At 33.4% G+C, this 18,269-nt stretch overlaps 1 long non-coding RNA gene across 1 annotated transcript in view; it reads right to left on the bottom strand.

The window, feature by feature from the left end:
- Positions 1 to 1,065: 1,065 nt before the first annotated feature.
- The window catches only part of LOC143076629 (uncharacterized), a 145,436-nt gene continuing 128,232 nt past the window's right edge, over positions 1,066 to 18,269 (bottom strand). Inside the window, exons 2-5 of the long non-coding RNA XR_012978728.1 lie at positions 6,834 to 6,990; positions 5,874 to 6,031; positions 4,358 to 4,515; positions 1,066 to 2,899 (exon numbers count right to left, since the gene is read on the bottom strand). This is a non-coding gene — a long non-coding RNA (uncharacterized LOC143076629). The remainder of the gene's footprint in view (positions 2,900 to 4,357; positions 4,516 to 5,873; positions 6,032 to 6,833; positions 6,991 to 18,269) is intronic.

Raw genomic sequence — 18,269 nt, 5'->3', positions numbered from 1 at the left:
ATGCCAAGAACTTTCCTACCCTGAATTGCTCACCAGCAACGAGCGCCTCCGTGACATCTTGCGCATTGAATTCCGGAAACTACTCAAAAAACAAGTTAATAGATTAAAAAAAGACGGCGTACGTGTAGACCCTGTAGTAAGAGAGCAGACAACCTTAACTCTCAAATCGTTTTCTCGTTCGAATTGTTACACATTTGTCATTTCGTGGCCTTTAATTACTGACTATGCGGTATTAGTTTTGCTCTCATTGTTTAAGGTCGTAAGGTGACCAATAGTTGTTAACTTCTGTGTCATATGGCCTCTTGTGGACAGTTGTCTCATTGACAATCATAACACATCTTCTGTTTTATATTAGTTAAGGAACAAACTAGCCTAAAGGTATTTTCAGGTTCAGGAGGTCATTTCCGATATCCTGTGACTTCATTTATTTTCGTGTGTATCAATTATTGTGAATTGATTTTGTGGATAGCCAATCTCTGCATACAAGCCTACATAAGATTTGTAATTCGTTGATCATTCAAATTCGTGATTCACCTGTATCCAGGAAACCCACAAAAATGGGTATACAAAGATTAATAATGAAGCCACAGTAGTTATTCTCTTTTAAGGGCTGGAAATGCTGCCTGGGAATTTAACCTTATATTTGCATAAGTAGTAATTGGGACTGATATCGGAAAAAAATTAGAATCAGCTTAAGTTACGGTTAACGACTTTTTATGCACTATTATATTCAGCAAATTGTATACATTTACTACATCTTTCATTTATCACTAGGTTTGTACTAATATCAGAGAAGGATTTAGGCGATAGGCCATGGTAACGGGGTGCCACACGTGAAATGGATCTGACAGTCCTTTCAAAGCACATGAAATACATTTTGAATGTTGACATTGTTATCTCTTGTTGTCTTTGGTCGTTTTTGTTTGTTTTTTTTTTTTGCTGTAGAATTGTTAGATTGTTATTGTTTTCGACTAATGAAAGTGAATGACATTTTGGCATATTGGTTTTACTCTCTTTTGATACCATACAAATCCCTTACTTGTTAAGGGTGTATTGTTAACTTTCTTTCAATATCACATAAATGGACACAAGACTCGAATGGCAAGTACTCAACGGCATTTCTTTTTGACCCATATTTTGATTAAAAATAAAAGATAACAAAGAAAAAAAAAGAATGTAAAACTTCAAGTAACATAAACAAACCCGATTTCAAATTGTTGTGTTGTTTAACAAGTATGTTTACTTGCATTTGTATATATTTACGGACGTGTAAGAGTTATTAATAACAAACAGTTTGGTGAAGTCGTTGTTAAAACACATTCCAGACGGATGGTCGATATTATTGTTTTGGTTTAGCAATTCTTCAGCGTGGTTTCCATCTGATGATATTCTCTGTATGTTGTTGGTTTTAAACCCACCGAAATAAACGTTCCTCTGCCGGTCAAGTGTTACACCTGATACTGCTGAAACATTCTTTATGTATACTAGTGGTCCGTCTATTTTGATACAAAGTAGGTTGTTTGGACATCTTAGAATCAACTGATCATGTAAATCATTGTATTCCATGAAGTAAATAGAACCAACTCCCTGTTGAATTGTTTTTAAAATTTTCCCACTGTAGTTTAATGTTTTGATAGTGCCATTTGTACCGCCAACGTAGATTCTGTCACTTCCAGCAGTGATACCATAACATGTAAACCCAACGTTAACTTTGACGTCCTTTGTCATCGTTGTAGTATTGATGAATTGTATAGACCCCTCGTTGGGTAGGGTGATAATAGCTCTGTCTGTACCAGGTATCACAGCAACACAATGAGGTGCGGAGGAAAAAGCAATCTCTGTCTCATAATCTTTACAGTCTCTATAAACATAGAGTGTGGGATCTAATGTTGCTGCATTAGTAATGAGCAGCTTATTATTATCTGTCACTGATACACTAAAAAGACTGTTTATCACATCAGTATTAAGTTTTAATACTGTATCCTTCTCAAACCCTAGAATATTTTTCATTGGTTCTGCCTTTATCTGGGCTTGTTGAAATTTCTTTGGTTTGTATTGAACTTGACATGGTTGGACATACTCTGACAGTGACCCGAAAGACTCAAGCTTACCATCTTTCTTTTCGTCAAAGGTTATATTGAATTCTTGTGAATTGGATACTATCTGCTGAATCTTGGCCTCGGCGCTATGAATATTTGTTACTTGTTGGCGAAGGAATATAAAGAGCTGATTCTTAGATCCATGATCTCTCAAAAAACCCATCTCGTTTTTATTTTCTATAACATTGACCAAGACTTGCGATATTTCTTGCTTTTGTTTGTTGATTTCCATTTCATGTTTTCGTTGGAGAGATGACAAAGTGGTCGTTAATTCACGCTCCAAATCGTCAATTTGTTTCAAAAATTTGGATTTCACTGCTCGGATCTTCTTAGTTATTGTTGATTTGGATTCCTCCATTGATTGTAAGTTTGACTGTCTGTTATTGTCTAAAGCTTTCAATGTTGTAATAAGATGCGTCATGTCTTCCATAACATCGTTAAACAGTGCAGACTTTTTTACATCCTTCGAGGCAAGTTCCAATGGGAGAACGTTCTTGCAAACCCCGTGTTCATTAGATATGCAGGCTCTACAGCAAACGATATCATGATCTGTGCAGTAATAATCCAAAAGCATCTCTGAATGGACATTGCAGTTTTTTATCGCAGGCATAAGTTTATTGGATCCGATTGACGACAGGTCGATAACATGGTGAGATTTGAAGGCTTTGAATCTGCAATGTGATTCATCACAGTCTGTACAAAGTCTTTCTTCACAGTCAGAGCAATACTTTGTTGCTGTTGAAGACTTGTCAGCTTCGGAACAAGGATCACATAAACTAGCCGATGCCATAAGAAAACTTCTAAAAAAAGGAGAGGTGTGGTTTTATTATACTCTAAATCAAAAGATTTTTCTTCATGTTCTGTATTGTATACAAGTTTTTCCATGCAGTATAAGCAATTAACATTTGACAATCTAGAATTTAAACTTAATCTCATTTTTTTTTAAACGCAACTTGTAATTAATCGAAATGATATATGACTTAAACTACCAGAGTCAAACCATCCATAGTCACATTTTGAGATGTTCAGTATATTCAAACGCGACATTAAATACACAAAAACTCAAACATGCATGTTTGAAAACAAGGTAAACTAGCCTTTTAGGGGCCTTTTAGTGCAAACTGTTAAGTGTGAGCCACGCCACCGTGTTGAAGACCGTGCATTGACCTATAATGGTTTACTATTACAAATTGTGACTTGGATGGAAAGTTGTCTAATCATGCTAATGAAAACTCATTCCACATCTTCTTATAACTACATATGGGGTGATGATGTTCCTCAGTCATAATAACTTTTCATCATTACCGAACTGAACAAAGAAATAAAACGACGGGTGCAGTATACGGTGCAGGAAATGCTTATCCTTCCGGAACACCTGATTTTACTCCCATTTTTTATTGGAGTTCGTGTTGTTTCTTATTTATTATTTATAACTGTTGATGTAAATGTCGTTTGGTTTTGTTAGACTTTGTTTACTCCTTGGTTTTGATTGTTATTGTCTTTCAACCAGAACAGAAAAGGAATAAAATAGACGAGAGACATAATTTACCTAGTAGAATTGGCAATAAGCATATTCTAATGTTTGATCGTTTTCCTAATAATGCTAATTGTAATGTATTCACTACGCAAATCAAAGTATATCTGTATATTGTGGTACTAACCATTGTGTATAACATTCCGAACATTTGATATTGTGGAGCAGGATTTGCTCACCCTTTTGGACCACCTGAGATCACCCCAAATGTTTGGTCGGGTTTGTGTTACTTTGTTTTTAGTTTTCTATTTTGTGTATCATGTGTATTGTGTTCTGTTATTTGTCTGATATTATGTCTCTGTTTTAGTCATGGCGTTGTCAGTTGAAAGTTTGACTGTCCCACTGGTATCTTTCGACCCTCTTTTCTAATAACTACAATCTACCTATATTTTATAAAATTAAAATATATACCCTACAACAAGCGATATCGATCATTTATCGATTCGCACTTTTCTAACATAGAAATGATTCGCACTTTCTTAACAGTGATTTTTGCCTGAATATCGATTACATAAAGAAGAATCAGGGAAAGAAAGATATCCATTTGAAACCAAATTAATTTATTTACAAAACAGAATACTTTTAAAGTAACATGTGACTATCTCAACATAAACGGAATAAACAAAGGATTGTTAAAATATTTACTTTCGGTTTTAATGGTATCTACCTAAGCTAGTTTAGCTCTTCATAATTCATAATCATATTACAAATTTAGATTACATACCTGATTAATTTTCGTAAAGCTTCTAATTAAGAATAAAACCACGACGGTTCTACTGTTTAACTAGTAATTCTGGTTTTTGAAGACAACAGTAAAACACCTGTGTGATGTATGATGATTTTAAACACTACGTGGCGCTGTTAACAAAATAATCACACTTCCTGGTTAAAAATAAACACACAATTTAAATACATTTTAAATCATGAAACATGAAGTTTCAATATTTAAATCAAACTATTTATTGCTAGAGTTGTATATAGAAAAGTTGTAATGATGATAACAATATATAATTATGCCGGCTGCACAGGAATATTTTTCGGTTTTATATTCTTAGAGATTTATTGACACAAACAGCTTATACTATTTTTTCTATCAAGGTTCATGTGGACTGCAAAATCCAGTTAAGTTTTGAATTTTTTTAAACATACTATATATTTTAATTTTATGTATCTTTTTTCCAGATGCACAGGTTTGTCTGTACTCAGAGTAAAATTGGAAGTGAAGCCGAAGGGTCCATCTGAACATTAAGCATGTTGAGTGCAGAAAAAAAGATATCAAGATTTTCAATAACATAGGTAGATTTCATATTCATTCTACCCTATTATTTTTTCATTTGTCATTAATACGAAATCATAGACATACAATTACAAACTTCAGTAACAGACAAGCTCAAAGACAAGGTCAAAGACATGGTAAAAGACAGAAAAATTTCAAAAAAGCCAATAAACTATAAAAAAAAAAAATATCCAAGTAGCGTTCAAAGAAAGAGCGTAAATAAACGTAGCCAGTTTTCTTTTGACAATATATCTATTTTATTTGGAGGTAGACTTGTTCAACAAATTGTCGTCAATCCAATGGGAACGAACTATGCACTTCTTCTTGTCGACCTCGTCATATTTTCGTATGAATCGGAGATCCTTCAGACACTTGTCAAAACAAGAATATCAAAGACGCCGGGTCATTAAATTTCACAAATTAATATTGATGATGCTCTAACACTTGGATGATGCAAACTAAAAATAAGTGAACGAAAATATTTGTTGGACGAAAGGACGTAGAGACGTATAACTGTAAAATGTAATACTCCCCGATACGTCGATGACATAAAAAAAAAAAAAAAGGTCGGTGGTCAAGTGTCGCACTCGGATCGTGAATAGTATGGTATTATATTATTTGTTTGCTTTATTTCTTTTATTTCAAAACAGTATCTTAACTTCAAATAAATGAATTCGATTCAATACACAAATCTTATTGAAGATACGATTCGCACTTTCTTAACAGTGATTTTTGCCTGAATATCGATTACATAAAGAAGAATCAGAGAAAGAAAGATATCCATTTGAAACCAAATTAGTTTATTTACAAAACAGAATATTGTTAAAGTAGCATGTGACTACCTTAACATAAACGGAATAAACAGAGGATTTTTCAAATATTTACTTTCGGTTTTAAAGGTATCTACCTAAGCTAGTTTAGCTCTTCATAATTCATAATCATATTACAAAATGAGATTACATACCTGATTAATTTTCGTAAAGCTTCTAATTAAGAATAAAACCACGACGGCTCTACTGTTTAACTTGTAATACTGGTTCTTGAAGACAACAGTAATACACCTGTGTGATGTATGATGATTATAAACACTACGTGGCGCTGTTAACAAAATAAGCACACTTCCTGGTTAAAAATAAACACACAATTTAAATACATTTTAAATCATGAAATATGAAGTTTCAATATTTAAATCAAACTATTTATTGCTAGAGTTGTATATAGAAGCATTGTAATGATAATAACGATATATAATTATGTCGGCTGCACAGGAATATTTTTCGGTTTTATATTCTACCTCTTCTTATTTTCGTACGAATCGGAGATCCTTCAGACACTTGTCAAAACAGGAATATCAAAGAAGCCGGGTCATTAAATTTCACAAATTAATATTGATGATGCTCTAACACTTGGATGATGCAAACTAAAAATAAGTGAACGAAAATATCTGTTGGACGCAAGGACGTAGAGACGTACAATTGTAAAATGTAATACTCCCCGATACGTCGATGACATAAAAAAAAAAAAAAAAGTTCGGTGGTCAAGTGTCGCACTCGGATCGTGAATAGTATGGTATTATATTATTTGTTTGCTTTATTCTTTTTATTTCAAAACAGTATCTTAACTACAAATAGATGAATTCGATTCAATACACAAATCTTATTGAAGATACGATTCGCACTTTCTTAACAGTGATTTTTACCTGAATATCGATTACATAAAGAAGAATCAGAGAAAGAAAGATATCCATTTGAAACCAAATTAATTAATTTACAAAACAGAATATTTTTAAAGTAACATGTGACTATCTTAACAAAAACGGAATAAACAGAGGATTGATAAAATATTTACTTTCGGTTTTAACGGTATCTACCTAAGCTAGTTTAGTTCTTCATAAAAAAAAATTATACAAAATTAGATTACATACTTGATTAATTTTCGTTAAGCTTCTAATTAAGAATAAAACCACGACGGTTCTACTGTTTAACTTGTAATTCTGGTTCTTGAAGACAACAGTAAAACACCTGTGTGATGTATGATGATTTATACACTACGTGGCGCTGTTAACAAAATAAGCACACTTCCTGGTTAAAAATAAACACACAATTTAAATACATTTTAAATCATGAAATATGAAGTTTCAATATTTAAATCAAACTATTTATTGCTAGAGTTGTATATAGAAAAATTGTAATGATGATAACAATATATAATTATGCCGGCTGCACAGGAATATTTTTCGGTTTTATATTCTTAGGGATTTATTGACACAGACAGCTTATAATATTTTTTCGATCAAGGTTCATGTGGACTGCAAAATCCAGTTAAGTTTTGAATTTTTTAAAACATACTATATATTTTAGTTTTATTTATCTTTTTCCAGATGCACAGGTTTGATTGTACTCAGAGTAAAATTGGAAGTGAAGCCGAAGGGTCCATATGAACATTAAGCATGTTGAGTGCAGAAAAAAAGATATCATGATTTTTAATAACATAGGTAGATTTTATATTCATTCTAGCTATTATTTTTTCATTTGTCATTAATACGAAATCATAGACATACAATTAGAAACTTCAGTAACAGACAAGCTCAAAGACAAGGTCAAAGACATGGTAAAAGACAGAAAAATTTCAAAAAAAAACAATAAACTTTTGAAAATATCCAAGTAGCGTTCAGGGAAAGAGCGTAAATAAATGTGGTAGAGTGGATTTTTATCATATTAATCATTTATATATTTTATATGTTTCATAGGTTATTCTGAGACACCATTAATTATATTCTTTCATTTGCAGAGTAGTTTACTTAGTTTACCTTTATTCTATTGATTGCCTATTGATTGCCTATTGATTATTCATTGATCCATTTAATATAACTGTTTACCTTGTAGCATTTACCTATTATTGATTTTACTATCAGTACTCACTGTTCACTAGAGTGTATAGGTTTTCTTGTATTCTGATTGGTTTATTAAGCCTTGCCCCCAGTTTTGGTGGTAGTTTTGAAAACAGTAATGGAGGATTGATGTCTTTGTTGTGATCCTGATATATTCGTTTGTTTTGATGCACTTTGTGGTCATAGACTTTATATTGTGTTTGATTAGTAGTTCCATAAGTTCTATGGATTAGTATAGTGAAGGAATTCATTCTGGAACAGGACATCATGACTTTATATGAACCATATTTGATGTGAACCTCTGTTACCATTACTGTAGAAGTATGAAGATCGTTACTGTTAGTATTGTGTAGACTGTTGACACAGGCACTTGTCTCTAAAAAAAAAATTCCTATATACCTTAATATAACACAAGGTACTTAACTAAATTTTTGAATAATGACACCCAGTCCCAAATTCCCGTTATTTTTTTTATTTCTCGGTTGTCAAACCTACTTAAACTCAATATGCCGTAAATCTAAATTGATTTATCTACACAATGGTATAAGACACGACTATCATTGTTGTCGGGATCATTAGTAGCAGGACTCAGAAGTCGGTCAACGGGATGTTTTTTTGCCTTCGTCTCAATTTTTGGCAACACCCAGTCCGCATGTAACTTTATACTGGTTTCTCATTGGTCAATCGTCGGGCTAAAAATAAATGTGGGAAATTTTGGTCAATTTATAAATAAAAAAAAACGGGAATTTGGGACTGGGTGTCATTATTCAAAAATTTAGTTCAGTACCTTGTGTTATATTAAGGTATATAGGAATTTTTTTTTAGAGACAAGTGCCTGTGGAAAAACATGCCCATCTAAATTTTTATTAGGGTATAAATGACATTAATAGTAGGCATTAACAATTATGGTTGAAAATATGTTAATTTTTACTCAAAGTGTGTCACATAACCAAATATGAAGCATATTGGTTACATAGGGTAAATCACTTTTTCTTCATTTTGCATGATTCTTAGGTGGAGTGATACTTAATGAGATTGAACGGAGTTATCTGCCCTTGTCGAAAGTAGTGTGAAAAGCAGATGGCAGTTAGGTCCGCTGCTGTATGCCCTGAGGTAATCGGTGCCCTCAGGTAATCGTGGCAATAGTGCCCATATGCGTAGTAATAACATGATCTAAATATAGAATAAACTAAAAATACATCATTGTACTTTCTATTTCGACTGACAGTATATTTGCGAAAAATAGGAGAAAAACAGGAACACATACAATTTTTTACAATAAGTTACGACAAATAATTCAAGAAAAAAATCCAAATATTTGGTTTATTTGTGATCATTGCAACGTGAACAGATATTTATTTGGTGAAACGTAAATGACTTAAAATAATTAGAAAGAAAACACTTTTTGAATGGCGATTTAAACTTTTATAATAATAGTTGTCAAATCTGGTTTCATAGAGATTTATGTAAATAAATGTATAAAAATTAACTATTAAAGAATAAAAGTTATCCACACATGCCCAAGGCAGCAAACATTTGATTTTCAGGGGGGGTGGGGGGGGGGGCTATGTATTTTTTTCCTTCGGCGAAAGACAATATTTTTTTGAGACAGGTCGAAAATATTTTTTCTTTCATTTCAATTTCAGCATTACATATAGTGGCAGAACAATTAGAAACAAACTTTAAAAAAAAGCATAGCCCCCACCCCCCCCTGAAAATGAAATGATTGCTGCCAAAGTTTCGTGAATGTCCTGTTGAAACTTTGACTATCATTGTGTTTGGTAATATATGACACTTACATATGGACAGATTACGCATATATTGATTTTGGTTACTTCTTTTAAAGTAACATAAGTAGAAAATGATAACATTTAATAGATAGGTTATTAAAATCAGTCCATCTTGTTCGACTGTATGAGGGGCAGTGGCGGATCCATTCATTTTTTTTTTAAAAGGGGGAGTCCCCAATCCAGGACACAAGGAGGGGGTTCCAACTATATGTTTCCATTCAAATGCATTGATCTAAAAAAAAAAAGGGTTCCTATCCCCAGAACACCCCTGGACCCGCCACTGAGCTGTTACAAAAAATACCGTTGTAAATTTAAACTGTCACGGCATTATTTGAATTTTAAGTGTACTGCATGCATATTGCACTGTAAGATTAGCATTAACACTAATGCAAAATTGTTAAATAATTACCACTTTAGTTGGTTTTTTCTTATCTTTTTTTGAAATGTATTTTATTTAAAGCTTCTTTGTGTACCATTCTTTGTTTATTCGAAAGGGGTAGTAGATATATATATATACAACTCGTCTAAACATCAACCCAACAATGTTAGATCTGTAAATTTGCTTTCGCAAATTTTTGGTTCTTCCCTCGCCGGGATTCGAACCCATGCTACTGTGATATCGTGACACCAAATCGCCTGCACTGCAGCCGTCCCGCTAGACCACACGACCACCTGGGCTCTCAAAAAAAGAGCTGTCGGTGGCCATATGTTACCTTTCCACGTCAGGTTTAATCTAGCGGCGTACTACAGTACATGATATATAAGGCATGAAGATGTTATTGTTACAGATCAGCTAAATTATCTATAGTAAAGGATCCTACAAATTAATGTAAGATACAGTCACAGAATTTATATATATACAGATTACGCATATATTGATTTTGGTTACTTCTTTTAAAGTAACATAAGTAGAAAATGATAACATTTAATAGATAGGTTATTGAAAATCAGTCCATCTTGTCCGACTGCATGAGGGGCAGTGGCGGATCCATCCATTTAAAAAAGGGGGGTTCCCAATCCAGGACACAAGGAGGGGGTTCCAACTATATGTTTCCATTCAAATGTATTGATCTCCAAAAAAAAGGGTGCCTATACCCAGAACACCCCTGGACCCGCCACTGTCCATTGTTCAACTACTAAATTGTCTGTTTTACTTACTAGTACACTTGGTACAATAAAAAACCTGATAACAAATTGTTCAAATTAGGCCGTTGAAAATAGTGGAATTAATTACTTTAGAGTGTCAAAAACTCGTTGGAAGTACTTGATAAATTGAATGCATATATTGGTGATTTTAAATCTGTTCAAAGTTTTGATTTTTCTACCGTTTATACCACTTTGCCTCATATTCTTCTTAAAAAAAATCACATCCCTAATTAACTGGGCATTTAAAAAGTCGGAATGTGAGTACATATGTTCAAACTCTTTTAGATCTTTTTTTAGTAGCAATAAACAAAAGAACTATGTCAATTGGACATGCTTTGATACTATTTATGCGCTTGAATTTTTATTTGATAACATTTTTGTTCGCTTTAGAGATTCCGTATATCGTCAAGTTATTGGAATTCCAATTGGGACTTACTGTGAACCAATTATTGCGGACCTGTTTTTGTATTGTTATGAGTTACAATTTATGACTTAAATTAGCAAAGACCCATCAAAACAATATTTGATACAAAAAATTAACAATACTTTTAGATATTTGGATGATATATTGGCTCTCAATGATAACGACTTCCGTATGTATACTTAGTCTAAAGAAATTTATCCTGTAGAACTTACTTTAATTAAAGCTAATGATAACAATGACCACTGCCCTTACCTCGATCTTGATATCTATATCATAAACGGGAAGATTAATACAAAAATTGTTGATAAGAGAGATGTTTTTTCATTTCCTATTGTTAATTATCCATTTGTAGATGGTGACGTTCCCTTGTCATCATCTTATGGTGTGGCATGTACACGGCCGACACTCGGCTAACCGAGAGAAAAGTCAGTTAATCTATATTGAGTATGCGGCTATATCGGCAGTGGGTCTGTTAATCGGGTTGGCTAAAGTCTGTTAAGAGTAAAACTCACAATTTAATGTTTAACTTTGTTAAATATACAGATTTTTTGGAACATTATGAGAATCACATAAAAAAAAGAAAAGTGTCTGACAAAATGATATCTATCATAGAACATTTTCCACCATTAAAAAAAATGCATAGCCTGCGCAATTTCAAGTAAAACGAAAAGGCGTCGTGCAAGTATGTGGTTTTTATGCTTGTACGCATAGGAATATTTTAGATAAAAGGCCAAAAACCATTCTAAGATATGATTTAAAGGACAAAAAGTAGTACTTTGGTTCTAAAAGATCAATTGTCATTGATAAATATTTCATAATTGTTATATAATTTGAGTTATACCACATTTTAATGAATATTAGGGGAATACAGTCTGTTAATGGGTTGGACAATTTAAATCGTGTCAGTTAAGAGTTATGTAGCCACGACTATAGTCTTACTACCTTGAGTTTATATTTTCACATTGAAAACAATGAGATGTACTTATGACGAAAAAATAACAATACGGTGCAACAGTATCCTTATAGAAAGAGCGCTTTTATTTTAAATCTTTTTCTCTGCATTTCATTAAAAGGGTGTGTCACTTCAAATTAGCGTTATATGGACTGATTGGCCGCTCGAATTCGCATGAATTTATTATTTACGCCAAGTTATCAATCATCCTTATTTTTTTGTCTGTTCAAAGTCTGTAACATCTATGAATCTGTCATGTGTTGCAATTCAGCATGTTAAATTCCATGCGTTTTCTTTGGAATACTAAGGCTTTTCTACCTGAGGAAAAGATTACCTTATGCCGGCGTCACACATTGGCGGATAGACCAGCGTGCACCAAACGTACAGAGAAAACTGAGAAAGTCGGTATACGTCAGTTGCACGCCATAGGAACGCTTAGCAATCGTTCAAAGCGCGTTGCATAAGTTTGAAGTACGTCGAAATACAAAGGTAAAATTGAGAAAGGAAATGGGGAATGTGTCAAAGCGACAACAACCCGACCAAAGAACGGGAAACAGACAAAGGCCACCAATGGGTCTTCAATATAGAGAGAAACTCCCGCACCCGTAGGCGTCCTTCAGCTGGCTCCTTAAAAAATATGCATACTAGTACAGTGATAACGGACGTCATAATAAACTCCGAAATATACACAAGAAACTAAAATTAAAAATCATATAAGACTAACAAAGGACAGAGGCTCCTGACTTGGGACAGGCGCAAAATTGCGGAGGGGATAAACATTTTTATGATATACCCTCCCCCGATACCTCTAACCACTGAAGGAAAGTAAATAATACGCTTGATAATAATGATAATAAATAAAATAAATTTCTGTATTTAAAGAGGGTAACTCAATTAGAAATAGTCTAATTTTCATTGAGGCCCTCAAACAAAATACATGCATACAGTTAACATTGATATATTAAATTACAATATAAATTACTAGTATATACAACAATTCAATCATTGAAATATACAAAGGGTAATAAATGACAATATTTGATATAGTTTTGTTAGAGAAAAACCAATTATTTGACATGCATATAATTTTCAAGAAAATGATTATAACTATGTTTCTTGAATAATTCCACATTAGGACATTTTTTTATTTCGAGTGGTAAATTATTCCATACTTTGGTGCAGAGTAATGAAAAGATTTTTTATAAAAAATTTGTATTTGGTCTTGGAACAAAAAGATCATTATTAGAGACAGATCGTAAGTTGTGGCGTTGCACATCATCAATATTTAGAATTGCTAAGTAATCAGTTGTTAGCCCATTTACAATTTTAAACATTAAAATTGATTGTTGGTATTTTATTCTTTTATCTCGGATTTATGTACTTGATGAACGCTATAACCCGAGGAAATTTTTATGCAAGCATAAAAAACATACAACATACGCCAACATACGTTTCTTGAACGCCGGATAAACGTTTAGCCTTAGGTACGCTTCTAGTACGCCCAATTAGCATAGTGGCAGCGTAAATGATTTTGAACACGCCGGAGCTATACGCTGATGTGTGACGCCGGTATTAGTTGTATTTCCTCAATGCTTTCCAACTTTGTTTTTGGCCTTTTAAACATTTTTTTTTAGCGTCACTGATGAGTTTTTCGTAGCCGAAACGCGTGTCTGGCGTAAATATAAGGCGCAAATATCAAATTTCAATCCTGTTATCTATGAGAAGTTTATTTCCGGTATGTAGTTTCCTTTGTACCGTGTCATCATTCTCATTTTCTGCCGCCTAAGGAAATGTCTGTACCAAGTTCTAAACCGTGGTTCTAAACAAGAAAAAGACATTTGTAAGTTTTTTTTATATTAGTGTTGGGTGCTGATTTAATGTGTAACAACAAGACAATTTTATATTCCTGATATCGTAAGTCATTTAGCCGACTCGCAGTCCGCAAACGTGCTTGTTTTTCTATCGAGTGACCTTCAATGTAGTGTAGAGAAAGGTTGATGTTGAAAGGTTTGTCTATATTTGTTTGCATTTTAAACATATTTCAGTTCATTTAATAAAAAAATCAAAACATTACGAAGTTTATCTCTGATTTATGTACTTGTTAACTATGTAAATGACAAATTGGTGCCATTCATAACAATGAAACAGAATTCACATGATATATGCTACCATTCTTTGATGAAATTAATATTACTCTGATTTTACACTTTATAAAATCATTTTTATCAATTTTCAGATTCCATTGTCTAAATGAATGTTTCATTGTTCATGTGTTGTTGCCATTTATTCTAGCCACTTATATTGGGCCTATCTCTTTATTCAGATAACACCCCATATAACAATTAAATTATCCTTGTGATGCCATTCATAACTCTTTACAGACCAATTAACAGACCGAGTTTTATACATCCGACCCATTAACAGACCATATTTTTATTAAAAAAATATTTATGTCACCAACATACAGTTTTTCGTGTAGATTTTTCACATTTTGATTTTAATATGGTAAACAAACATAATGTCAGTCTTTTTTCGATGTTCAAAAGATTGCATGCAAGTAAACTCAACCAAATTTTCATTTTTGTGTACATTTTGTGTGTGTAAAATGTGTATAAATTTACTGATGAGTAACTCGCCTTTTTATTTTATAGATCGTTTATTGAAGCTAGAAAAAACATCATTACACCACTGGATTCAGTACTCCAAACCATTTTGTCAGACATGAATAGTTTTTATGATATGAATATAATTAAAAAGTTATACGATGAAACATGCGGACCTTGCACTGATTTTCACGATAACACCTGATTAACAGACTTTAGCCAACCCGATTAACAGACCCACCGCCGATATAGCCGCATACTCAATATATATTAACCGACCTATCTCTCGGTTAGCCGAGTGTCGGCCGTGATGTAAGTTAACTGCTAGTAGTCTGTTGTTATTTATGTACTATTGTCATTTTATTTATTTTCTTTTGTTACACCTTTTGACATCGGACTCGGACTTCTCTTGAACTGAATTATAATGTGCGTATTGTTATGCTTTTACTTTTCAACACTGGCTAGATGTATAGGGGGAGGGTTGAGATCTTATAAACATGTTTAACCCCGACGCAATTTTGCGCATGTCTCAAGTCAGGAGCCTCTGGCCTTTGTTAGGCTTGTATGATTTTAAATTTTAGTTTCTTGTGTATAATTCGGAGTTTAGTATGACGTCCATTATCACTGAACTATTATGCATATTTTAAGGGGCCAGCTGAAGGACACCTCAGCTGCGGGAATTCTGGCTACATTGGAGACCCATTGGTTGCCTTCAGCTGTTGTCTGCTCTATGGTCGGGTGGTTGTCGCTTTGACATATTCACCATTTCCTTTTTAGCTCACCTGGCCTTAAAGGCCATGTGAGCTTTTCTCATCACTTGGCGTCCGTCGTCGTCGTCGACGTCGTCGTCGTCGTCGTCGTCTGTCGTCGTTAACAATTTTTCAAACATCTTCTCCTCTGAAATTACTAAATGGATTTGAATGAAACTTAACATGATTGTTCCTTAGTATATCCTGCATAAAATGTGCGCTTCGATTTTTGATCCGTCAAAAAACATGGCCGCCGTTACTTAAAATAGAACATAGGGGTCAAATGCAGTTTTTGGCTAATATCTCAAAAACGAAAGCATTTACAGCAATCTGACATGGGATAAAAATGTCCATTAGGTCAAGATCTATCAGCCCTGAAATTTTCAGATGAATCAAACAAACCATTGTTGGGTTGCTGCCACTTAATTGGTAATTTTAAGGAAATTTTGCAGTTTTTGGTCATTATCTTGAATATTATTATAGATAAAGATAAACTGTAAACAGCAAAAAAGATCAGCAAAGTAAGATCTACAAATAAGTTAATACGACCAAAATTGTCAATTGACCCCTTAAGGGGTTATTGTCCTTTAATGACAATTTTTCACAATTTGTTCATCATATTTGCTAACTTTAAAAAATCTTCTCCTCTGAAACTACTGAATGGATTTGGTTAAAACTTAGCATGATTGTTCCTTAGATTATCCTGCACAAAGTGTGTGCTTTGATTTTTGATCCGTCAAAAAACATGGCCGCCGTTACTTAAAATAGAACCTAGGGGTCAAATGCAGTTTTTAGCTTATATCTCAAAAACGAAAGCATTAAGAGCAAATCTGACATGGAGTAAAAATGTTCATTAGGTCAATATCTATCAGCCCTGAAATTTTCAGATGAATCAAACATCCAATTGTTGGGTTGCTGCCACTTAATTGGTAATTTTAAGGAAATTTTGCAGTTTTTGGTCATTATCTTGAATATTATTATAGATAAAGATAAACTGTAAACAGCAAAAATGATCATCAAAGTAAGATCTACAAATAAGTCAATTTGACCAAAATTGTCAATTGACCTCTTTAGGAGTTATTGCCCTTTAAAGACTTTTTTTCACAATTTGTTCATCATGTTGACTTACTTTAAAAAATCTTCTCTTTTGAAACTGCTGTATCAATTTCAGCCAAACTTAGGCTAAATGAGTTTCAGAGTTTCAGAGTATCTAGTATAAATTTTATATTTCATTTCCTTGTATGTCAAGAAACATAGCTCCTATGGCTAAAATAGAACATAGGAGAAAATGATTTTTTTTTGCTTTTGAAGAAAATAGGACGATTCAAAGAACATTTAAATAAATTGAAAAGCCAAAATAATCATTGATGAGAGATTAAACCAAAAAAATTCAGGTGAGCGATTCAGGCTCTTGAGAGCCTCTTGTTCAATTTTAATAACCATGTTTCTGATTTACTTTTGTATTCTATAATCGGTATCTATATATTTACACTACAAATCTACAAATCTACAAATCAAAAACTCTCAGTCTATGACTACACGTGCTGATCTTATCTATATTCATGCATAATATTCATTAGCTGTGTATGAGTATCAAAATCGTATCATACGCGATGATGACCAGCCAGTACACACTGTAAGGATTTTCTTCACCAGTATTAAAAAAGAGAAACATTGCATTACGAACAGTAATCTATTTTTTTTTCATTTGACATTACTTTGAAAGTAACGTAGTTACAAGCACAGGTTATATAGTATATAACTGCTTTTTTAAAATGTTAATTATCTTAATCAATCTTATTTGAGAGATGTTGGATATTTTCAAGGAAAAACCTCCAGTGGACTTTTGTACATGGTCAGATAACCTTAGTTCATCTCTAAATTACTGTGTATTTCCTGTATCACAGATCATATCTATGATTTCTCACATGGTGAGGTTACCTCAGGTCACCTCTGTATGATTGAACATTGTGAGGTTACCTATAGTAATATTACCTCTGTATTGCTGTACATGGTGAGGTAACTCTGTATTACTGCACATACTCGTATTACCACACTTTGTATACTTTACAAAACACTATTTTTTTAGTTTTCCTCAGGGCACTTCTGCATTTCTATACATGGCCAAGTGCACATGTTAACTAATGTCATTTCTTAACTACTGTATATAAATATGTAACCTCAGAATACCTCTGTATGTTAAAATATGATGAGTTTACCTAAGGTCACAACTTCATGGTCATTGTACCAGCTCCATGTTACCACAGATAAACTTTGCAAAACGCTAATTTTCTACAAACCTCAGGTTACCACAATTGTATGTTCATAACACTCTTCGTCAGCTTAGTCAGTCAAGATTACATATATGTTCTTTTTTTTCACGGACAGGATACCTCAGGTCATCTGTAAAATACTGTACATGACCAGGTTACCTCAGGTCATCTGTAAATTTGTGTACATAACAAGGTTACCTCAGGTCATATGTAAATTATTATACATGACCAGGTTACCTCAGGGAACCACTGTACTACTGTGCATGGTAAGGTTACCTCAGGGAACCATGGTACTACTGTGCATGATCGGGTTACTTCAAGGAAACATTGTTCTACTGTGCATGGTCTGGTTACCTCAGGGGTCCATTGTTCTACTGTGCATGGTCATGTTACCGAGGGAACCATTGCACTACTGTGCATGGTCAGGTTACCTCAGGGAACCACTGTACTACTGTGTATGGTCAGGTTACCTCAGGGAACCATTGTACTACTGTGCATTGTCATGTTACCTCAGGGAACCTTGGTACTACTGT

Source organism: Mytilus galloprovincialis, chromosome 5 (assembly GCF_965363235.1).
Source record: "Mytilus galloprovincialis chromosome 5, xbMytGall1.hap1.1, whole genome shotgun sequence".
NCBI lineage: Eukaryota > Metazoa > Mollusca > Bivalvia > Mytilida > Mytilidae > Mytilus > Mytilus galloprovincialis.
Note: the sequence above shows the minus strand (reverse complement) of the source record. Positions and strands in the feature narration are given on the sequence as shown.